Source organism: Choloepus didactylus, chromosome 1, assembly GCF_015220235.1.
Source record: "Choloepus didactylus isolate mChoDid1 chromosome 1, mChoDid1.pri, whole genome shotgun sequence".
In the NCBI taxonomy this organism is placed as follows: Eukaryota; Metazoa; Chordata; class Mammalia; order Pilosa; family Megalonychidae; genus Choloepus; species Choloepus didactylus.
The window spans coordinates 214557858-214580543 of record NC_051307.1 but is presented as its reverse complement, the minus strand read 5'-3'; the positions used below and the strand labels follow the sequence as shown (position 1 = coordinate 214580543).

Genomic DNA, 22686 nt, shown 5'->3' with positions numbered 1-22686 from the left:
AAATCGTACATTCAATTGTTCACAGTACCATTACATAGTTGTACATTCATCACCTAAATCAATCCCTGACACCTTCATTAGCACACACACAAAAATAATAATAATAATTAAAGTGAAAAAGAGCAATTGAAGTAAAAAAGAACACTGGTACCTTTGTCTGTTTGTTTGTTTGTTTCCTTCCCCTATTTTTCTACTCATCCATCCGTAAACTAGACAAAGTGGAGTGTGGTCCTTACGGTTTTCCCAATCCCATTGTCACTCCTCGTAAGCTACATTTTTATACAATTGTCTTCGAGATTCATGGGTTCTGGGTTGTAGTTTGATAGTTTCAGGTATCCACCACCAGCTACCCCAATTCTTTAGAACCTAAAAAGGGTTGTCTAAAGTGTGCGTAAGAGTGCCCACCAGAGTGACCTCTTGGCTCCTTTTGGAATCTCTCTGCTACTGAAGCTTATTTCATTTCCTTTCACATCCCCCTTTTGGTCAAGAATCAGGGCAGGTTTTTAAAAATTTCAGTGGTAGGGATTTTGGTACACTCATTTGGTTCCAACTGGGATTGTGTATGTTACAATCTCAATGTGTTTTTAATAGCATCAAAATTATTTGGGGGGAACAAAACTCACCGTCTAGTGTCACATGAGACCCAGGAGTGCACATACATTCTGTTGTCTCTTTGACCTTTAGGTACGATATTTAATGAAATGTTAGCAAAATGAACATTATGCTATTGTTATTAGTTACTAAATTTAATGAGTATATAAAAAATATTTGCATTTAGGAACATTTTATGTTAGCTATTCTCACTTCTCAAGGATTTCTGAAAATGCATGTTGATTGTTGAGAAATCTTAGCCAATTTAAAAATTAAATAAACAAATTATATGTAACAAACAATTTCAAGAGCAGAATTATAGATTTTTTTTCAAAGATTTCACAGCTCCAAATTGTTTAGTGTAATATATCTGATCTAATATATGGTTGAGCCTCCCAAAGAAAATATTCCCAGGTCCTTTGGAGTTCTCATAAGGGCCCTGGCTATATCCCAGATTATACACTGTAAAATTAAAGAACATTTTATTGTTCTGGGCTCCATTCTCATTGGCAAGGCTATCAACATATGCATACACAGCCTTCTAAAGGTAGAGTTGAACCTAAACTTTACATTATTGCTCACCTTCCCTCCTCCAAAAAATGAAATAAACACAAAAGCCTCCTACCCAGCAGAAAGGTAAAAGAAAAAAAAACCATATTTTTAGTCATATATCACACTGCTTTTAAATAAAAGTTGGGACTATTAATGAGCCTCAGATCTGACACTGCAAATTGCACACTACACCTCTTGCACAGAAAATTACCCCTAAGCAACTTCAATAAAGTAGTAAAGCAACACATGACTAAAATAAAAGGCAGAGAAGCAGATGTCACTGGAAATTTGGAGTTTCTCAGGTCAGTTGATATCTAGAGTTAAATAATCTTTTGCATGGTCTCCATGTTATATTCATACTGTGGATTTGACTGCATCTGAGTTCTCTGGTTTCAGGAATTCTCCTGATCCATGGATTTTGATTCTTGCTTCTGAGGCCCTTACTAACATCTTATTTAAGAAATCTCAACCCTTTCTTAATTTTAGCCCATTTTTTTTTGTTTCTTTTGTAAAATGAGGTAGCATTTTACACCCACTAGAATGACTACTATTAAACAGAAAATTACAAGTGTTGGAGAAGATGCAGAGAAATGAGAACACTCATTATGGCTGGTGGCAATGTAAAATGGTGCAGCTGCTGTGGAAGACAGTTTGGTGCTTCCTCAGAAAGTTAAGTATAGAATTACTATATGACCCAGCAATCTCACTACTAGATGCATACCTCAAAGAACTGAAAGCAGGAACTCAGGCAGATCTTTGCACACCGATGTTCATAGCGGCATTATTCATAATTGCCAAAAGATGGAAGCAACCCAAGTGTTCATCAACTGATGAATGGATAAAAAAATGGGTATATAGATACAATGGAATATTATTCAGTAGTAAAAAGGAATGAAATTTGGATACATGTGACAACATGGATGAACCTTGAAAGCATCATGCTGCATGAAATAAATGAGATGCAAAAGGACAAATATTATATGATCTCACTGATATAAAATAATTAGAATAAGCAAATCCATAGAGTCAGAATCCAGAATGTAAGTTAACAGGGGATGGGACAAGACAGGGAATAGGGAGTTAAGGCTTAAAAAAAATGTATCATGGCTGTGTTATTCATCTGTTTACCTGCCTTTCTGACTATCTCCTCCCCTAGAATGTAAGTTCTGTGAAAGTAGGAGCCAGCTGTACCTCTACCACATCAATCATAGGGAAAATAAAGAGGGGTGACAACTGATCACTTTGCTCTTGACAGCAAGGATCAGTCAGCAGGAATGTCGCGCTACTAGGAAAACATTACAGATATTTTAGAACTTTTTTTTTTTTTATTTAGGATTCTGTAACTTCAAGACTTTAATAAGTGAATGATAGGAGGGAAGCTATATTTAAGTTTCATGTGGACCTTTCTTACCTCCCCAGCATCCAAAAGGCAAAATAATAATAATAATAACAATAATAATGGTAATAATTTTTTTAGAAGTCATAGAAATCAGCTTTTCTGTACTCTCTATGACTCCTAGATGAATAAAATGGTTTAATTATTCATTCAAAAATGACTACTTTATACTTTTGGAGAGAGGCTGGAAAATTTCTTGGCAATACTTAAATTGATTACTAATTTAGAAGTCTGATTGTCTAGAGAATGGAAGTGGAGTTAGTAGCCACTCATTTTCCTTTTTATTATTTCAGATAAATTGGTAAGTCATAGTGGACGTGTGGGATGTTTCCGAGTCAATTTTTGGCCAGAAGCTTTGGATTAAAAAGGGAGAGAAATATTTAATCTTAATTCCTGAAGTTGTTGACCTCATTCCTAACGGTGCTGATAACTTTGTGATTGTGTTGCTTCTGAAGCTTAGCAATGCTATTATTATTCATAGCAAAGTCTATGTGAACTCCAGGCAAACTTTTATTGTGACTGTGCTATGTATGCCACATCACATTAGACACTGGGATACAATGGATCCAACACAAGCCTGACCTCAAATAGTTCAAACTCTGACAAAAGAGGCAATATGCCTATAAATCATTATTCTACCATGTAAAAAGAGTTACATGTCTTAAGAGAGAGATATGAACAAATACCTTGGGCACCATTTGCTTATAGATTGATGTGAGGGATCTGCATAATATGGAATTAGTGATTTAAATCAATGCGAGAGCCATACTATCTAGAATGAAATGGTGCATGCTGGCAACAGCAATGATAATTATAAAGTGGCTGAGAAAAGAATGTTGGCATGAGAGTCTGGTCCAGACTCAGGGATTCATAAATCTCCGAGTATGTCTTCAGAAATATAGGATTCAGATAAGTTGTATCCTAGGAGGACTACATGAGCTACATCCTAAAAAGTGCAAATGGGTTTAGCTGGAAATTTCCACCTCTCCTAGGGAGATGGTTTGTTTTTAACAGGAGCCAATGTTGTAGCTGCTGCCAGGAGTGCTACTGCTCCCAGGTCTCTAAGAGAGCAGTAGCTGAACCCCACAACTTCTGAAGAGATCTTGGTTTTCCATCTAAACAAAGTTCTTGTGTGTTTAAGGGTCAGATTTGCTTCTACTGTCTTTGAATTTTTGCTAATATATTGAGGACCTGGAAGAAAAAACTCAACTTAAGGAGTAAAGGATAATGAACGTTTTCCTCTGTTCTCCTGTGGACTTCCAGAATATTTCTGTTTTGAGTGCTAATCCTTCCCATCTGTATATGTTATTGACAAATCCCTCTGATAAGTTTGATTTGCAAGCTTAAGTCAATGACATGTTAAATGGACCTCTTAGTTTGAACAAAAGCAACTATGACAGTCCTTAAGAACTTACTCTCCTGTCCTTCCCAGTAAGTAGTTCTCAGTGTAACCATGTTATACATTTATGTGATTTATTTATGCAGAACACCTATCTACTTATTTAACAAATATTCATGAAGTGCCTACTGTGTACCAGTTACTCATAGATTATGCTCAAAAGATGCAGTCAGTTTAGAAGAGAAAATAAAGCAGGCATGTAGAACACTGTCCTTTGCTTCCTAAAGGGCTGTGTGCAGGCTGAGAGTGAGGGGATTCTTTGTAACTGGGGATGGAGAGACGACTCCCTGGAGGAGGTGACTTTGAAGGAGGGCTTTGGATGGAATCTGGTCATGCAGGGTTGGGCAATGGGGGAAGAAAAGATGAAAAGGGGAAGGAGTAGTGAACAAAGGGGTAGAGGTAGAAACCTGGAAAATTCGTGGGTAGAAGTGCACTTTGACTGAAATGCAGAATATGTAAAGGGAAATTTTCCTTAATAAAATTAAGCTATGTCCCACTCAAAGGGCTTCTTAGGTAAAGGAATGATGATATGCCAGGTACTGTTCTACATACATGGTTAGCCTTAACTTACCCATCCTCATAATAACCCTACAAAGTAGGTTAGTATCCCCACTTTTAGGTGAGGAAACTGAGGCATGCATGGGTGGATTAAATTACTTGTCAATTATTAGTAAATGATGGAGCTGGAATCTGAACTTAGACATCCTGGCTCCAGAGCCCTTGCTTGTATACAGGAGGCCTGAGCATCTAAGTCAAATTGTGAGGGGAAGTACTGGGTGTCGGTGGACTTGTTAGTGGGGCAAGATGCAGAGCTTTTGATGGTGTGCAGCTATGGGCATCTCCTTGAGCAAGGAGAGGGATAGAACCCCTGCCTCTAATAACCATGGGGGGAATTGCAGTGCCCTTGCCACCTTCCTGTAAATTAGCCATGTTTGCAGCCATTCGTGACGACAAATTGTTGGCGCAGGAAAACAAAAGTGTTTTTCAGGCGCTTTGCTGCCATGATTAGTCTAGGACAGGGTTATGAAAGGAGCTTTTCTGCCTCTGCTGCCTTCCGGGGTTACATTCTTAGTGAATCTACTGCCTCAAAATGGAGCTTGTTAGTTGCGTGTCATCCGAGGGTGGCAATTAGTTGCATGTGTTTGGTTGGGTGCCAGCCCCCAGGGTGCCAGACTGCAATGCGGGAGCCACTGTTTGTCATGAATTAGTCTTTAAATAAAAGCAAGTTTTTAAAATGGAGCATGCTAATTTGGGTTTTGCTAACCCCCTCTGAAGAAGGCTTGGCCTGTTCAGTGCCAGCTGGCTGAGTTGGCATTCAACGAGAAACTGGGTCCCTACCAAAATTCTCCTTGCTCCCTTCTCCCCCTTTGAGAGCAAAATGGCAATGAGGAACTGGTTGACACTGAGAAGCAAGGTGAAGCAGGGGGCAGGGACAGCATAGAAATCGGAATGATTAAAGGGAACTGAATAGCCATGTTAGTCCCACGTCTCCCACCACCATGGAAAGGAAAGTCTGACTCTCCCTTTCCTACTCACAGTGTCCTCGGCCACCATTCAGTGACTTTCTACATAAAAGGCTCCCTCATCCAACTGCTCATACACTGCACCTTTTATACTCTTCCAAGTCATACTTAAGGGATTATCACTGCAGCTTTTAACTTCCCGTAGAAAAAGCTGAATGAGAGTGAATGGGGCGGAAGAGTCTTCAGTGAGAATGTGTCCCCCACCCCAAAATGCTCACAAAACCCCTAATCATGAGGTAAGAATGCCATCCTGTTTTTGGTGGCTGCTGGTGACAACAGCGCTGATTAACAATTACTGTACATATAGGCAATAATTACACGGCGTCATCTCACACACCCATCTCATGGTGACGGAATCTCAGGCACAAACCAGGCTCTGGTCATTTTAACATGGTGCTTTTTCAAAGTAAGAGCAATCTGCTCCCCTCCACCCTCCATCAAGCTTTTAATTCTTGGGACTTAGTGCTTTGCCAAATAAGTGCTAATTTGAAGATTTGTTTTCTCATCTTTTCCAGGTAGATACTCTGATCATGAGACATGGCAAACATGATGCAATCAACAGGTGGAAACAGGAACTCTCCCTTACATTTCTTTTTTTTTTATTTTCGTTTTGTTTTGCAAACATCCCTTTGGATTGCTCAGTATTGGGAGAGGAGCCTTATACACAGGCAAGACAGAGTGGGAATTTAAAATAAGTTTTACATTTGTTCTGGAGATTCAGGGAAGATGGAAGCTTTTTCTCTTAAAAATGTATCTGTACAGCATATTGAGAAATGTGAGTCGTCCTGGTTACTAATGTAGTGTACATTAAATTTCCTGAGTGAGGTTTTTTTTTTCACCTGTTTATTTGATGCTGTCGCCTCTATTCTTCTGAATGCAGTGCATTAAGTTTACTAATTAACTGACACCCAGTTCCTAAAAGATTCTGCCCGAAAGCTTTGCTGACAGGACAGAAATTTGTTTTTTTACAAACATTGAAGTAAAATTGACAATGAAGGACATTTTGAATACTTGAGTACCAGAAGAGTTTATGTGGAATTTTATTTTTTCAAGGCAATGCACTTTGCCGTTTTTAAAAATGCTCGTTTAATATTTGGGGGGTCTCGGCAGGACAGTGTGTTGCTTTTAAGAATAAGAGTCGATAATGAGCCCTTGGAGCCTTTAATTTATGATGTATGTGACAGCATTGTGGTGGATCTGATATGGGATGCAGGTGATTATGTCTGCAAGCTGAAAATAAACCAGCTGGTATTTGTTCTGAAAACGTTCCGAGAACACCCTCCTGTTAATGGCCCATGGCTTGATCCAGCATCTGGTAAACTAATACATTGTCATTTTTACCGTGAAAGTCAGCACAAATCATTAATGATTCCGGCAGCCATTTGTGTTCTTGTCTAGAATACGCCATTTACCATGAAATTATTCCTATTAGCGACATGATTGAATGATAGTAACGTGACCGTAACTTGTTGGCAGAAATTCTTTCATAATGACAATAATGAACTGTGCATTTGAGTCTTTTCTGGGCTCCGTTAAACAGGGAGGTTGGATATTATGTGTTTTGAACCCCTCACGAACAATACTTCTTAATGAATGTGTGAATTGGAGGAATTGTGTTGTCTTGCAGATTTGTTTCAATGTGGGAACTTACCATTTTTGTTTAAATTGTTGGGGGAAGGAATTAAAGATGGTATGCAGGGACCACTTTGCAATGTGTACGCATTATGATCATCACCACTACCTAGTATATAGAGTTCATCTTTGCTGTCATTATAGAAAACCTTTGAATTTTTAATGAAATATTCCACATGTAATCATCATCAAAGAATGGAATAATACTATCAGTGCCAGTGACCCTGAGAAAAATACAGAGTCCAGAACTCTCATGAGATTTGTAAGTTAATTATCACTTCTCTTTTGCCTAATCTAGACCTGTAAGGCCACATGACCTGCCTAACTGAAAATGCATATTGAGCAGATAGTCGAAGATGTATAATTAAGAGCAGGAGGTAGAAAGAACAGCTACAATGCCTCAGAAAATTCCTGTTAGGTCTTCTACAAGGGATGGAATGGATAAGCCTTATTTTCCAAAAAGATTTAGGGAATAAATTAATTCATGTTTTATATGCTTCGTGTGGCCCACCTCACATCTTCATGTTCCACTTTTTACTCTAGCCATTGCTGTGGAAACCAACTTAGGGGAGGTAGGACCCAAAAGCCTCTTGTGTGAGACTGGCAGCCTATAAATGCATGAGAGTTCATGACTCATGGAGTAATCTTGACCAGTGGTGGATGGGAGCTGTTGGATAAATGCTTCTCTCTTCTTCCATGCCTCATTTAAACAATTTTGAGACCCATTAGGTAAGGTTTCTTAGAGGGTCCCAGCAGGATTGAACCCCACTTGCCAACAGTGGTGACTGACTTGAGAATACACCCTTATTGGATTTCCCTCTGTAGAGGATGCTGTTGATGCCCCACTGAGCCCACCTTTACTGGCTCAGCACATCCATGTCCCAATTGCTCAGAGTGTTGATCCAAAAGCCTCACATCTAAACACTTCTCAGGAGAATAACCCTCCATTGAGGGAAGCTGCCTTCTCCAGAAATACTTGGGAGTTTCCCCCTACTCTTGCCCAAAGTTGACAGCCAATGACTATTAAACTGCCAAGATAGGACAGCTCTGTAGTATCAGTCATACTCCAAAGCTCTCCTTGGATCAGGCACAGTCTAGACTTCAGTTGAAACTGCATATCTTCTTGGCTTCCTCACTGCCCCATCCTGCTCCCTCATTTTCTCATAGATTTCTCCTGAGGACATTTCTTGATCAGTTACTTGCACAAGAATTTCCATCTCAGACTCTGCTTCTAGGGAACCTGACTTAAGACACCCCTTTCTCCTGTTTTAGCCTCACTAGTTACCCATCTGTTGTCTGGGATACCTTCCCAAAATGTATTACCCTTTTTCTTAGGCCTTGCTTTCCAGGATGCAGTATGGGGAATGGGGTGGGGAACCACACTGACAGTGAATGATATCAATAAGATTTGAGTCTCCTCTCTGCTGCCTGCTGCATTAAATGCACATGGTCCCTATTAAGTGCCTCATTGAGGGAACTTAGATGCAGACAGAATTAGGCAGATAAGATTATGTTAAAGTATTGTGGGTTTAATTTGCCACTCGAAAAGATACGTTGAAGTCCTAAATCCTGGTACTTGAGAATGTGACCTTATTTGGAAATAGGGTCTTTGCAGATATAGTTAAGATGAGGTAATACTGGGTCAGGGTGGGCCCTAAGCTCAATAGGGACTGATGTCCTTTTAAGAACAGGAGAGGACGCACAGGGACATAGGATAGAAGACCATGTGAAGCAGGGAGAATTTGACATGACGCATATAAGCCAAGAAGCACCAAATATTGCCAGGAACCATAAGAAATCACGAAGAGGCAAGGAAGGGTTCTTTCCTGAGGCCTCTAGAGGGCGCATGGCCCGGCCAACACTTTGATTTTTGGATTTCTAGCTTCAAGAACTGTGCGAGAATAACTTTCTATTGTTTTAAGCATCCAGTTTGTGGTAATTTGTTCAGGCAGTCCTAGGAAACTAAAACATAAAGTGAATGATTCAGACAATAAAGGTAGAAATTGAGAGAATTATGATGTGGGGCTAATGAGGGTGTTAGAGACTTTGTGGAGGAGGTGTACTTGAATTTGTGAAAGAGACGCACGTTTGGGAAGACAGAGAGGATGGGGTAAGGACATTCAGTTGGGAGAGACAGCACGAATAAAGGCTCTGCATGGGCTCAAATGTTGCTAGTTCAGGGAACCCTGACATTACCATCCCTGCAGGAATACAGGCTTCATGCTGGAGGGGTTGAATAGGTCCAGAACGTGTTTTCATTGTTTTGTTCAACAAATATCTTTTGAAAATCTATGATTTCTAGGTGTTATCATTGGTATTGGAAGGGATAAAGCAGAAATTGTCCCTGCTTTCAAAGAGTTTACAGGGTAGCAAGTAGACTAGAAAACAATTAAGCTTGTGTAATTACAGGTTTTTTTCTAAGGTTCTGAAGGAAATGAACAGGGTGTAGTGAAAGAAAACACCAAGGGTCGCATATATTAGGTAAGACGGACCAGGAAGTCCTCTCTGAGATGATGTTTAAGCAGAGTTCCCAAAAATGGAAAGAAGTCAGCCCTGCAAAGGGGGTAGGGGAAAGGAGGAGCACTGCGACTGCAGGGAGGGTGATGCAAAGGCCCCGAGGCAAGAAACACTTCAGTGAGTTAGAGGTCCCAAGAGAGGCCAGCATGACTAGATTCCTGGGTAAGGAATGGAGTCCACAAGATGAAATTGGAAGGTGGACTGGAGCAGATTCTAGAGGGCATCATATGCTATGGAAAAGACATCGGATTTTATCCTGAATGTAATGGAAAGCATTTGAAGGGCTCTAAGGATGGAAGTGATAGTCTCCAATTTATGTTTTTAAAATGTTTCTTTTTGTGTGGAAAATACATTGTGGGAGGACACAAATAGGTGCAGGGAGAGCAATGAAAAGGCTATTGCAGTAGTCTGCTGGAGAGATGAGCAGTGGATCTAGAGTTGAGTCAATGAATGTGAACTAGAATTTACTGGAATGTATATCTGAGAGAGCAATGATATAGTCTGTTTTGATACCTGCTGTGTCTAAGCCTCTGCCTGTCATTTGTGGGACCAGGGCAAGAGTATAAATGGAAGCCTCATGCCATCTGTCTAAATATTTTAAAGTTATAAATCCAGCTAACAATCTGCTAAATAAATGGTTTCTTTTTTGTTCTTCTACCATGACAAGTACAACTTTTTAATGACAGAGTATAGGCAAAGCTATGACTTTTATATTACTGAAAACTGACAAAATATTAAAGACAAATGAATTTGATCATTATTGCACATGTTCTGTTATTGGGCTGATGACATTTGGATGAGTGAAGAAAAGACATTCATAGTTCATAAGTTATTACAGATAAATTTAATAAAAGTATTCTTAATTGCAGCAAAATAATGTTATGATCAAGATTTTTTACATGATGTTTGTTATTGACAGCAATGATCTAAAGCAGGGGTCTGCAAACTAAGGCGCAAGGGCCAAATACAGTCACACTTAATCATTTTCATATTGCCTATGGTTCCTTCGGTGCTACAATGGCAGGAAACAGTTGCCACGAAAAGGTTGCCACAGGGAAAAGTATCTTATCATCCAGCCATTTAGAGAAAAAAAATTGAGGATGCAGTAGTAAAGGATTAAAAACCAGACTGCATTTGTATTCAACATGTATAAAATCTGACTATATTTTCATCAGGAAACGAAAGTAATTAGAAGTGTTAAAATTATTTTTTAAATGTTTCCAAAGAAGTTATAGTTCTTATAAAATATTCAAAATTATCTGTTAGAATTAAAAGACAACTTACAGAATATATTAACAAATATAAAAATTTAAAATCAAAGTGTTTAAGTATAGCTGAATTTTTAATTTTTGACATTTTAATTAAATCTTACTAAATATTTTTATCAAAATAGAACTCTCTGCAATTTTGTGTTTAATATCCATCCAGTTGCCAATGTAAAGAATTGGTATCAGATTTCACATGTTATGTTGTGAACTACGTATATTCAAATTTAAGGGCAGCATGAATTGTTGAATATTGCAAAACGTGCCTAAGCCACTATATGCAACCCTTAGGAATTCTACCTGAATTTGTGAGACCTCTGGAACTATGAATTAGAACTAGAAGATTCTGATGCAAGAAAATAGATGTGCAGCACTACAGGGCACTGAGATTTCATTATGCAAGAATCTGTTGCATTCATGCTGAGAGGAAAGATTTAACAAATTAATTTGTCCTTTCTCTAAGTGCTTCCACAGCTCAGATCCCTGCCACATCACAAAACGGTGTCCATTTCAGACATCTGCAGTTGCACAACCCAACCACAGCCCTTTGTTATATTCAGGCTCAGTCACCTTTTCTGCGGTGATATTAGGCAAGAAAGGTGGTGTTTTAGCTTCCTAGGCTGTTCAAAGCAATACCAATGAATGGTTTCAGGTTAAACAATGGGGATTTATTAGCTTACAAGCTTACAGTTTTGACGCCATGAAAATGTCCAAATCAAAGCATGATCAAGGCGATGCTTTCTTTCCGGAGACCAGATGCTGGCAATTCTTGCCTCTCTGCCACATGACAAAGCACATGGCGGTATCTGCTGGTCTCTCCCTTCTCTTCCAGGTTTTGTTACTTTCAGCTTCTTTTTGCTTTCATGGGTTTCTCTCTCTGTGTCTATATTCATTCCGTTTATGAAGGACTTCAGTAAGAGAATTAAGACCCATCCTGAATGAGATGGGTCTCACCGTAACTGAAGTAGCCTCCTCAAAAGGTCCTACTTACAATGGGTCCATGCCCAGTGCAATGGGTTAAATTTAAGAACATGTCTTTCTGGGTACATACAGTTTTAAGTCACCACAGATGGAGAAGCATTTCCCTAGGACTGGACAATGTCACACAAAAAGTAGAAGTTAACGATTGTGCTGTACCAGAGCTGAATGCTGAATCCTGAGCAACAGAGGCCCCCTTTTGTTCCTTAATCATTTTTGGTGTGAATGTGTTTGTGAGATGGAAGCTCCTCTACAGTGTGGGGTCCAGGATATATCAAGTAATAGTGTAATGCAATACATAATGTGCAAACTCCAGAAATGCAAGGATAAACAAACAAATATAATAATGGACTTTAACCTCTGTGAATCTATGATAGATCAAGTGGATAAAAAATAAGTAATCTGACCAAAAGAACTGAAGGTGAAGGTACACTAGATAATATATAAGCTTAGACTCTGATAATAAGAGAATGTATCTTCTTTTCACAGTCCTTTGGAAAATTTACAATACATGGCCATCTTACGTCATGAAGAAATCCCAGGAAATTCTAAGAAGTTAAACTCTAAAGTCCCCATTGCTTGATACAATGAACTAGAAATCGGTATCAAAATCTTACAGTCTGGACATTTTAAAACTCTTTGATAAGCAACTCTTAACTCAAAGAAACATTCAAGACCCAACTTGAAAAATACGTAGACACCATTTATAGTGAAAGTATACATGTAAATGTATGGGCTACAGCTAAAGCTGTACTTGGAAGAAAATTTTTAACCTTAAACATGCATAACAACAACAACAACAACAAATAAAGGAGTTAAGCTTCTGGCATAAGAACTTAGGAAAAGAAAATAAACAGAAGGAAAGCAGAAAAAAAACAAATAAAAATAAAATCAGAAATTAAGTCTTCTAATTTAAAAACAAAACCAATAGGTATCATAAATAAACCCAAGCACTGTTTCTATGAAAACAATGCCAAACAATGAAATAGTCTACTCACTAGTCTAATGAAGAAAAAAGTAGAAAGCACAAAAACACAAAATTAGGAGTTAAAAAAAGGAAAGGAACTGCATTTAAGAAGAAATTAAAAGAATAAAAGGAGAACCTTTGCAAAATTTTTGCAAATAACTTTGAAAATCTTGATGAAATGGATTTTTAAATAGGTAAACAAGGTATCCAAATTTGACCAAGAAAAAATAACAAAACTTAAACTAATAACATTGGGAAAAACCGAGGTTGTATGAAAGATCTCAGAAAAACTCCTGGTCCTTATACTTTCAGAGGTGAATTATTTTGAACTTTTAAAGAACAGGTGATAGTACTTTTCAAAATGGGAACTGGTAAAATTAATTTTATAGCTGTTATGATGGTATACTGTACAGCTATTAAATAAAATGTGGCAATTCTGTGTGTATAATTATAGAACAATCTCCAGAATATAAAGTTAAATGAAAAGAAAAGCAAGATGTAAAGCATCTTGTCTATTTTAGCATCGTTAGAATGTGTGCATGTGTGTGAGTGTGGTGTGTGTGTGGTATTGTGTGGTGTGTATCTGTGGTATGTATATAGTGTATGTATGGTGTGTGTGGTATGTATGGGGAGTGTGTGTGGTATGTATGTGTGGTGTGTGTGTGGTGTGGTATGCATGTGGCATGTGTAAGTGTGGTGTGTATGTGCGGCATGTGTGAATGTGGTATGTGAGGCTAGTGTGTGTGGTATGTGTGTTGTGTATGTGTGGTGTGTGTGGTATGTGTGTGTGGTATGTGTGTATAGCATGTGTGAGTGTGGTGTGTGTGGTGTGTGTGCAGTGTGTGTTTGTGGTGTGTGTAGTATCTGTAGGGGAATACAAAAACAACTTAATGATTGACTCTAGGGGAAAGGAAGTAATAAGCTGGAGACAGGTAGGAAGGAAATACTTTTTACTGTATGCCCTTTTGTACCTCTTGAATTTGACAGGTTCATGTATTAGATAGTCAAAGAATTATAAAAATAAATAAAGCTATTTGTAAGACAAATAAAGAAGGGAAACTGACAATGTATTTTTATGAAGCCAACAAAACATAGATACCAGAGAATGACAAAGATACCACAAAATAGAAAACTATAAATCAGTTTTATTTACAGACAATTTATATACACTTAAATTAAAAGGTAGCAAATATAATTAATCAGAATATTGAAAGAATATTAACCCTATCAAAAACGGGGCTTATCTCCAGAATGCAAGGTTGTCTCAATAATAGAGGTTGTATTAATATATTCTTAACCACTATCCTGCACTACTGCCTAAGTGGTAGAGCTCTATGTGTTCAACTGTCATCCATCTATATAACTATAGCTATCTATCTACTGCATTTTATTAATCTAAGATGCTGTCAATTATGACATCCTGATTTCAGAAATGTTAAAATGTGAAAAACTTATCTTAGAACAGTGATGTACAGTAGTCATCTGTCCATCCATCCTTCCATCCATCCATCCATCCTCTTTTGTCTCCCCGTCTTGTTCTTCTTCTCGCCCTCCCCTTCTCTTCTCCTTCCTATCTACCAGTTGCTCTAGAATACATCCAAGATCCAAGATATAGTCTAGATCTATCCAAGGTATATTCTTAATTGAAACAAGCAAGATACAGAGCAGTTTGTATACTAAAGTGCTATTTGTCTAGTTTTTTAAACGAATGTTTAAATAGGTGCCGATTGTGTGAGTATGTTTCCTTAGAAGGAAATACAGGAAGCTGTAAATAAGGATCACCTTTGGTCAGAAGGACTAGGTGAGTATGGGAAGGAGGGTAAGAGAATGGAAACTTTTATTTTCGATCTTTCTATACTATTTGGATTCTCTAACCTTATTCTACTCTGATTTTTATTAAAAAATGTCAACAGGAGTTATCATGGCTGGGAGATACGGGGTTGTTTGTTGCTTCCTTGTAGAGAAGGTGCCAGTGCACTTCCCAGATCCCTCTAACCCTTTCCGCATTTCTGTGAGCCCTGCCCCAGCTGCTGTGTACTTTCACTTCCAAGGGCTGGACCTGCAGACATTTTTGCAGGACTGATCTTGAGCTATTGGCACCATTTGTCTGCTGAGAGCTAGAAGTGCTTGGGAGTTTACAGCCCCCAGGGCATCCCTAACTGGTGAGAGGGGTGTAAAAGTTTGGTTTCTTGCCTCTGGTGGGAAAACTCCTTCCATGGGATTTTACCCAAAACCCTACTCTTGCTTGGTGTCTGCCATCTCCTGACATGTTTCTTGCCACTCCCTCATTAGTTTCTTCTGGGAGCTCTTCTTTAATAAATTAGTTGTTCATGAATCCTTTTCTCAACATGTGATTCTGAGACCTAAGACATTTGTGTTCTAGTTTGAATTTATGAGTATTGAAAAAGAAATCTTTAAATGGCACATGTATCTATGTATATGCCTGTCATTAATGGCATAATTTGTATGTCATTAAATTGTGTATTTATGTGTATATATAAAATAAATAACATATGACGTTGAGACAGCAGGGAAATGAGGACTGCTCCCTTCCTTTGGACATTCTAGTATCTCCTTTAAAAAAAATAAGAAGCTTCAACCTTTGCTTTTCTTGTTTCAGTAAAAAGACACCTGCCCACCAACATTGGCACAGCCATTCATTTCACTATACATATTTGAAGACCATTATTCAGTTACTTATAGCTAATGTATTATGCAAGTTCCTAACAACTTCTGGGGCTCATCTTGGCCAAACACAAACCATCTATTCTCAGGGAAAGAAAACAAAGCAATTCTTACATTGAAGGGTATTCTCAAGATAGAATTACTAATGGCCATAAAGAACTCTGCCTACTTTTAGAGGGTGGTGTATTGTGATTCCTCCGAAGTGGGCCTCAGTGGACAAGTGAATTACCAGAAAGCACTTTACTAGTAGATTGCATCGGTGCCTCTGAGTCCAGAGTTCATTGTCAAATGAAGCATGCCATTTGGGTGCAGTATCCTTGCATTTTTAATCATGTTTGTCTGCCAGTCGCACATTTGCAACAGGTTCCCTGGCCATCAGTGTGAACCACCAAGGCTTTGTTGCAAATGTTTATGATCCTCAGGCAAATTTATTTATTCTGGTAATTGCTGAAGTATTTATAATCCTCCTGTCTTTATCCTGAATGTGTGCCTGCATGTAGAGCCGTAAATTTCTCTGGATTTGAGAGGCTGTCAACAGAATGGGTTTAACTGTAACATACCCTCTGTGTGAGTGTATGTGTGTGTGTGTGCATGTGTGTACACATCTATGTATATAGATATTTATTCTCATATGCACAAACAGGGTAATTTATAGCATAACATACGTAAAGGCTTTAAAAAGAAAAAAAAACTCACAACACCTGCACCTGTCATAAACAGCTGAGGGATTTCTCTTTAGTGTACTGCTGGGTATTAGAGGTAAAAACCTTGAGAGAAGTCACCAAATCCTCGGACCCAGGGGGCCTGTGTTTGGAACCAACCCACCATCTGGATGATCTCAGGAGTTGTCAGTGAGTACTGATGGAGTGACACCAATTTTAAGAAGAGGCATATATAAAGTTGTAGGTGACAACATATTAAGCATTGCTTATATTCTGCTAAGGTTCCCTTTTATATATGACTTTAATAAACTTGCTGATTATTGTATTTTTCTAGGCAAGGAGATAAAGATTCAGGAAACTGAGACTTAACCTGGGAATTGGAATGTTTTCATTCATAGTTGCCCTCCCATTATTCAGGGCTGACAATTTATTCCTACTCAACCAAAGACCCAAAATATATTTCTAGCTCATCAAGTTGGGTGCTGGGTGGCTCAGGCATATTATATTGTTTTCACATTTTGCTGTGAGTTTTCTACAATGATAAGCTTTTTGGAGGCCTGGAACTATGCTTTGTGTTCCACCTGTACCTCCTTAGTACGTAGTGTGCCCTAGCCCAGTATAGGCTGCATCGCTGATGCTCAGTGAATATGGAGTAGTTGGACTTCTCCCAAGGCATTCACTTAGCTTCTGCTTAGCTCCATCACAGGTGGTGATAATGGTCAGATGGAAAGTTTTAGTTAAATATTTATTCACTTGTTTAGTAGCTCAGGGAATTTGTTGTATGGAATTAATAGCTAGGTATTTTGTTGGGATTGTATGAGAGATTTTCATGCTTTTTATTTTCTCCTTTGCTGAGGAAACTTTTCTTCAAAGGTCTCAAATATGAAGAAGCAATATATCAACAAATAAAAAAGGAAGTTGTTCTATTTAAAACAGAGGTGGAAAATTTGGACTCAACTTGGGCAGTCTCCTTTTCATTGCACCCACTTCTCTCCTGCTCCATTTTCCCAAACTTCTCCAAACCAAGTAGTCAGTGAGTCATTTTCTAGGGACCAGTAGGGCTCCTCTGAGCATAGCTTGGGAACCTTGAATCCAGAGAAAGTCTCTTTGAGTATATTAGTACATTTGGTTCATTATTTTTAATGTATACTAATGTTCACCAGATTGGTGGTGGGGTTGGGGGGCCAGGTTTGACACTGTAAAAGTTCCGCTGTATCCCTCCGTCACAGTTGGAAAATAAACCCAAGCATATACTCCCTAGAAGGCAAATCTGGATTGTAGATTATGCTCATGATCCCCTTCTGATAACTCACTGGACCATCCGCAGCCTTTGTGTTTAGGAGGAGCTGAAAATTTATCAGTGTGGCTAGATGTCAAGATAAACTTCACTGGAGAGACGCATGCTTATTTATAATATGTTATGATATATTTGATTCTAATATTAATTAATATGTGGGCAAAGGTTAATTTTAACTATTTTCATGTCCAAATGCTAGACCTGTCCTTCAAAATGCTGATTTGTGAAATACATTTTCCTTACCTTTGAGGCCTGCCTTTGACTTTGGCTCATTGCTAATTATGCACTCATTTTTAGAATGACATAGACAATGAATACAAAATATTAATAAACTAACAAGACAAGCAGTTTTCAAAAATCACATTATGTATACTTAATGCCTAACTGACCTTTTCTGCAGTAACTTAAATCTTTTAAAAATTCATTTAATTTCAAAGCCAGAGTATTACCCTATTTATATGTAAATTGTCTTTAATTCATGCATTGATTTAAAAGACTAATCCAAAAGATCTTTTACCACAAGTGACCTTTTTGACTATGTACTTCTGGGAAAACTGTGAAGTGGTTTCTTGGTGACCTCCCATCCACCTGTGGTACAACATATGCCAACTCTGGTCTGTATAAGTCACTCACAATTGTGTTGTTTTCAGCCAACACTGAATTATTAATGGTATAATTGTTTTAGTTACTATAAGAATTTCTACAGGACATTTACAGAAATGATTTTTTTTTTTCTGCTGGTTCCCTTCCCTTCCCTTATCTTTTTCCCTCCCCTCCCCTCCCCTCCCCTCCCCTCGCCTCCCCTCCCCTCCCCTCCCCTCCCCTTCCCATTTCTTTCTTTCCTTTTATCCTAAACCAACAAATCCAAATAGGCTTTTTTTTTTAGATGATATTATTCACGGGACACAGAGTCAGGTGCTTAATAGCTACTGTCCCCAAGATCTGAAATGTCAATGAAGCTTAAATTTATATTACTTCCTGGCTTCCTACAGACCTGGAAATCTTAGGAAAGCAAATGGGACAAGTTAATGCCAGTATTCTTGCTGTTATATATATTCAACTCTAGGTTTCCTGCCTGTGTTTCGTTTACCTTAGGGACTGCCTAAAGCCAATGCTTCAAGCAAGATTGGCTTTCTCCTAGGAATATGTACACTTGGGAATTGTTATTAGTGGGCAAAATGTAGTTAAAATAAAATTTACCCTATGTAAAGCATTTGAAGTAAAATTCACTGTGTCATAGATAATATATTATCTGTGTATTTATTCTGACCTCTAGGTCTCTTAATATTGATGTCTTTGTCTGCCCAGGTTATAACCTGTGGTACACATGATAGAAAGGCCATGAATGCCCAGAATCATTTGCAACTTTGGGTGTGTTTGTTTGTATTTGTATAAAGTATCCCACACTGAATGACTCTGTGAGGTTGGGCCATCCACTTAGACTGTCACTCCCCACCCTGTCCCATAGCCATGCAGCAATAGGAGCCTAATATATATACATACCTCCCTTCATGCTATCCCCCACCCCAAAGTATCCATTTCTTTCTTAAAATTTTGAGATAGGTTTTATAACCCCCAAATGGGGGTTATTTATGTATGCACACAAAGGCACTGGAGATTGTAAATTTCATGCAAGGCATTGTCCAAATTTTAAGGATTCCAGGGCAAACAAGGCAGATATGAACTACTGCCCTCATGGAGCTTGCTTGCATCCTGGCAGGGGAGAAAGATATTAAACAAGTGGTTATTCAAGTAATTACCTAATTACAACAGTGGTAACTGCCCTAACAGAAGAGCATAGGATGCTGGGGGACCAGGGGCCTGGGCCCCCTCTCTTCCATAATGATTTCACATAGCCATCTACTTGACCAGGACAGTCATTAAAAGTCATCAGACCTCCCCAGGGGAGGAGAAAATGTATCCTTAACAAAACATTGAAACTCCCCTCCCCTGATAACTGTTGATAACAAATCTCCACACCCTTGTGTCACAAGACCCTGCCAAAACTCTGTTCTCACACCCTCCTTGTTCTAATCCTTATAAACCACCCCCTGGCAACCCCTGCTTTTGAAGAGCACTAACTTCCATCTTTCCCAGCTGGCCGCCACTGAGGAATCATAACTCCTGTAAGGAACTCCTATTAACTCATGTCTAACTCCATGCCTGGCATGTTCTTCAGTCATGGGGCTAAGCTGGGTTGTAACAATTGGCGAGCACAGCCAGGAGTACTGAAGAGCTGCTGGCCATAGTGGGCATGAATTCTAGGAAGGGAGAATTGTCCATGTGGGGAGGGTTGGCTGCCCTCCTGGATAAATGCAGACCACCATGAGAATATGGGGATGCCCTGAAAACCCTGGCAAAGTTGCTAAGTGTTTTGCAACAGATAGCAGGACAACTAGATTTAAGTAAGAAGAAAAGGGACCACCAAATAGTGGCATCCATGGCATGGCCCCTCTTAGGAGCCTTGTGGATGGCTGCCAAGGCAGAACAAGTGGCAAAAGCTACTGCATGCCATTTAGAAGAGAAAGTAAAACTAAAAAGAGATATGCACCTTGCCCATGCTGAAATGAAGAACTCTGACTGATCATCCAAGTGGGTGATCAACTAGAGACTCTGGCATGCAGATACACGAGTCAAAGGTCGTAAGTTGTCTCAGGCTCGAGTCTGGAGAATTTTAGCTACTCTGGGATAGGATCCAAAGCATGGGACCTCCAAGAACTCTTCCTTGGAAGAGGAAGGGGAGGAAGAATGTGAACCTTTTGGCTGTATTAAAAAAAATTGGAAAGATTTTAGTTATGAAACTATTAGAAAAGAGTTTATTTCTGTAATACAATCTAGCTTCAAAATGATATAAAATCAGGAGAGAAATCACTCTATGGAAAGAACACTGTATTAAAATTAGAATTGTTCTGAGAAGGGTAGAAATGGGATGAAATGATATATATTCGATCCTATATTTGCCCCCTCAAAAGTATTTCTATGTTTCTGTTCCTTGTGACTAACTTTCTGTTTGTGTCTTGTTTGCCTGTTCAGTGTGTTGTCTTGTCTGCCTGTTCATTGTATATTCTTACACCTCTGGATGGTAATAACAAATTAACAAAAATTCTTAAGGAGCTCTATTTGAATTGCTTAAAAATAAATAAGTCAACGTAGTCTGCTATATATATATAGCACTTATAGAGTCCCAAAAGAAAAAAGAAAAAAAAAAAGTCTTTGCAGTAGGGTTCAAAGCCTTTGTTCTGTAATTACTGTACAACCCTGAACACTCAAAGGTAACTGCCTCTGAAATTTCCCTAAGGCAGCAGAAGGCTGTCAGATGGTTGCCTCTGGAAAAGGCAAAGACCTTTCCCAATTATCCGGATCACAGCTTTAAGTGAAATAGATCTAATCATTGGAAATAGTTAAAAGTAGGGCATAGAAACTCCAAAATCTCACCACCCTGATTTAAAACTTTTAAATCCAACTTCAACAAGATAAACCTCTTTCTTTCTTTCTCACCTATCCCAGTCTTCAAGGCCTAAGCACCTAAGGCAGCTATGAGGGAAGGGCTAGGTGCAGAAAAATGGGGGAGGTGGAGTTATACAAGGTAACACCACTATTGTATGCCCACAGTCCCAAACATTCCTGGTTTATTACAAGAAATTAGTACCCAATTGTGTCAATATCATTTTTTATTAGATCTTGCTAATGCTTTCTTTAGTATCTCCCTGGAAAAAGTCAAACCAGCCCACATTTTCCTTCTCCTGGGGAGGTCCACAATGGACTTTTACTGTGCTTCCCCAAGGCTATGTACATAGCCTGACCATCTGCCACAGTCTCGTGGCAAAAGACTTGGCTAAGTGGAAAAGTGTTGCAAATGTAACTATTTCATTAACCAGTAATTCTCTTTCAGATGCAATGTTTCCCCGTGCCTCAAATGCCAAAGCAACTAATACTCTCTTGGGGTTGTTGGGGTATTGGAGACCTTTGTTTCTCACTTAGCCCAAATGTTAAAACCTCTGTATGTCTTGATTAGGAAAGGCTATCCCTATGAACCGAACACCTCCCAATAGGCTGTGTTTAAAAAGACAAAAAGGGCAATAGCCCAGGCACAAGCACTGGGGGGCAGAGATCCAGACCTGCCCTGTGAATTGGATTTAGTCAGCACTAATATTGGCTTTGGATGGGGTCTGTGGTAGAGGCAAGATTCTAAACAATTACCTTTTGGCTTTTGGTCACACTTTTGGAAAGGGTCAGAACTGAGATATAGCCCCCTAAAAAAGCAACTGTGTGCTGCATATAAGGCCTTATTGCAAGTGGAGGGACTGACATAAAGATGTCCAGTCACCTTAAAAACAGCCATCCCTATCAGGGATAGATAACTGACACAGCTTCTAAGCCGTGCTCTGGCAGTGTAAGAGCACATTGACCAAACTGAAAGCCTACCTGCTATAGCACAGCAATTTCAATAGCAGCCGTCTGAATGCAGAAATGCACGAGATTCTCAACCCAGTGTCCCAAATAGAGGATTTAACAGCTAAAGTTGCTGCACCTGAGGTAGCTGTTGAAATGACAAGAATTGTGGAAAGACTTCTGGGACACCTGCCAATGACAAAAGGTAACTGTTGCCAGCAGCTAGTGGACATGATTTAAGAGTGCCCTTCATACTCCCTGCATCTACCATGTAGGCTACCATATCAGATGGGACATGTGGACTCCATTGGTTCCTTTCTGTTGTCAATGTATGCTTTTACTGCTGTGGACAGGCTACAGAACTTTTGTTAGCTTTCCAAGTGGGGATGGTGAACCAGTGGGCCACCATCAGCTGTTTGGAAAAGGTGTGAACTCTGTATGGCATAGCTACACAAATATATAGCGATTGAGGGACCCCTTTCACTGAACAAATGACCCAAGCATGGGCTGTGGACTTGAAAATCTCTATAGCAAAAAGATTTTATCAGGCCCTAATACTCCTGAACTCTCCACCGAGAGCTGAAGCCCCAGCTCCTATTGAAATGCTAACAGCGGGGACCAAGGTAAGCATTGAGAATCCCAGTTATAGGGCCAGCTGCTTTGCAGCCTAAATGGGGAAATAGTAATACTGTGTTGTTGCCTGTTCCTCAGACGATACAAAATGGGGAAAACGAGGTCAACTGGCCTTGGTGCTGGCCGATGCAGCCACATTAGTTAGTAATCCTTAAGTCCTAGGGAATAGGAGTTACCCAAAATATTGTAATAAGACC

The 22686-nt window shown here is 39.1% G+C and overlaps 1 protein-coding gene across 7 annotated transcripts in view; it reads left to right on the top strand.

The window, feature by feature from the left end:
* Nucleotides 1-22686, top strand: part of FHIT (fragile histidine triad diadenosine triphosphatase) — a 1654094-nt gene that overhangs the window by 438435 nt on the left and 1192973 nt on the right. The gene's annotated exons all lie outside the window — the stretch shown is intronic.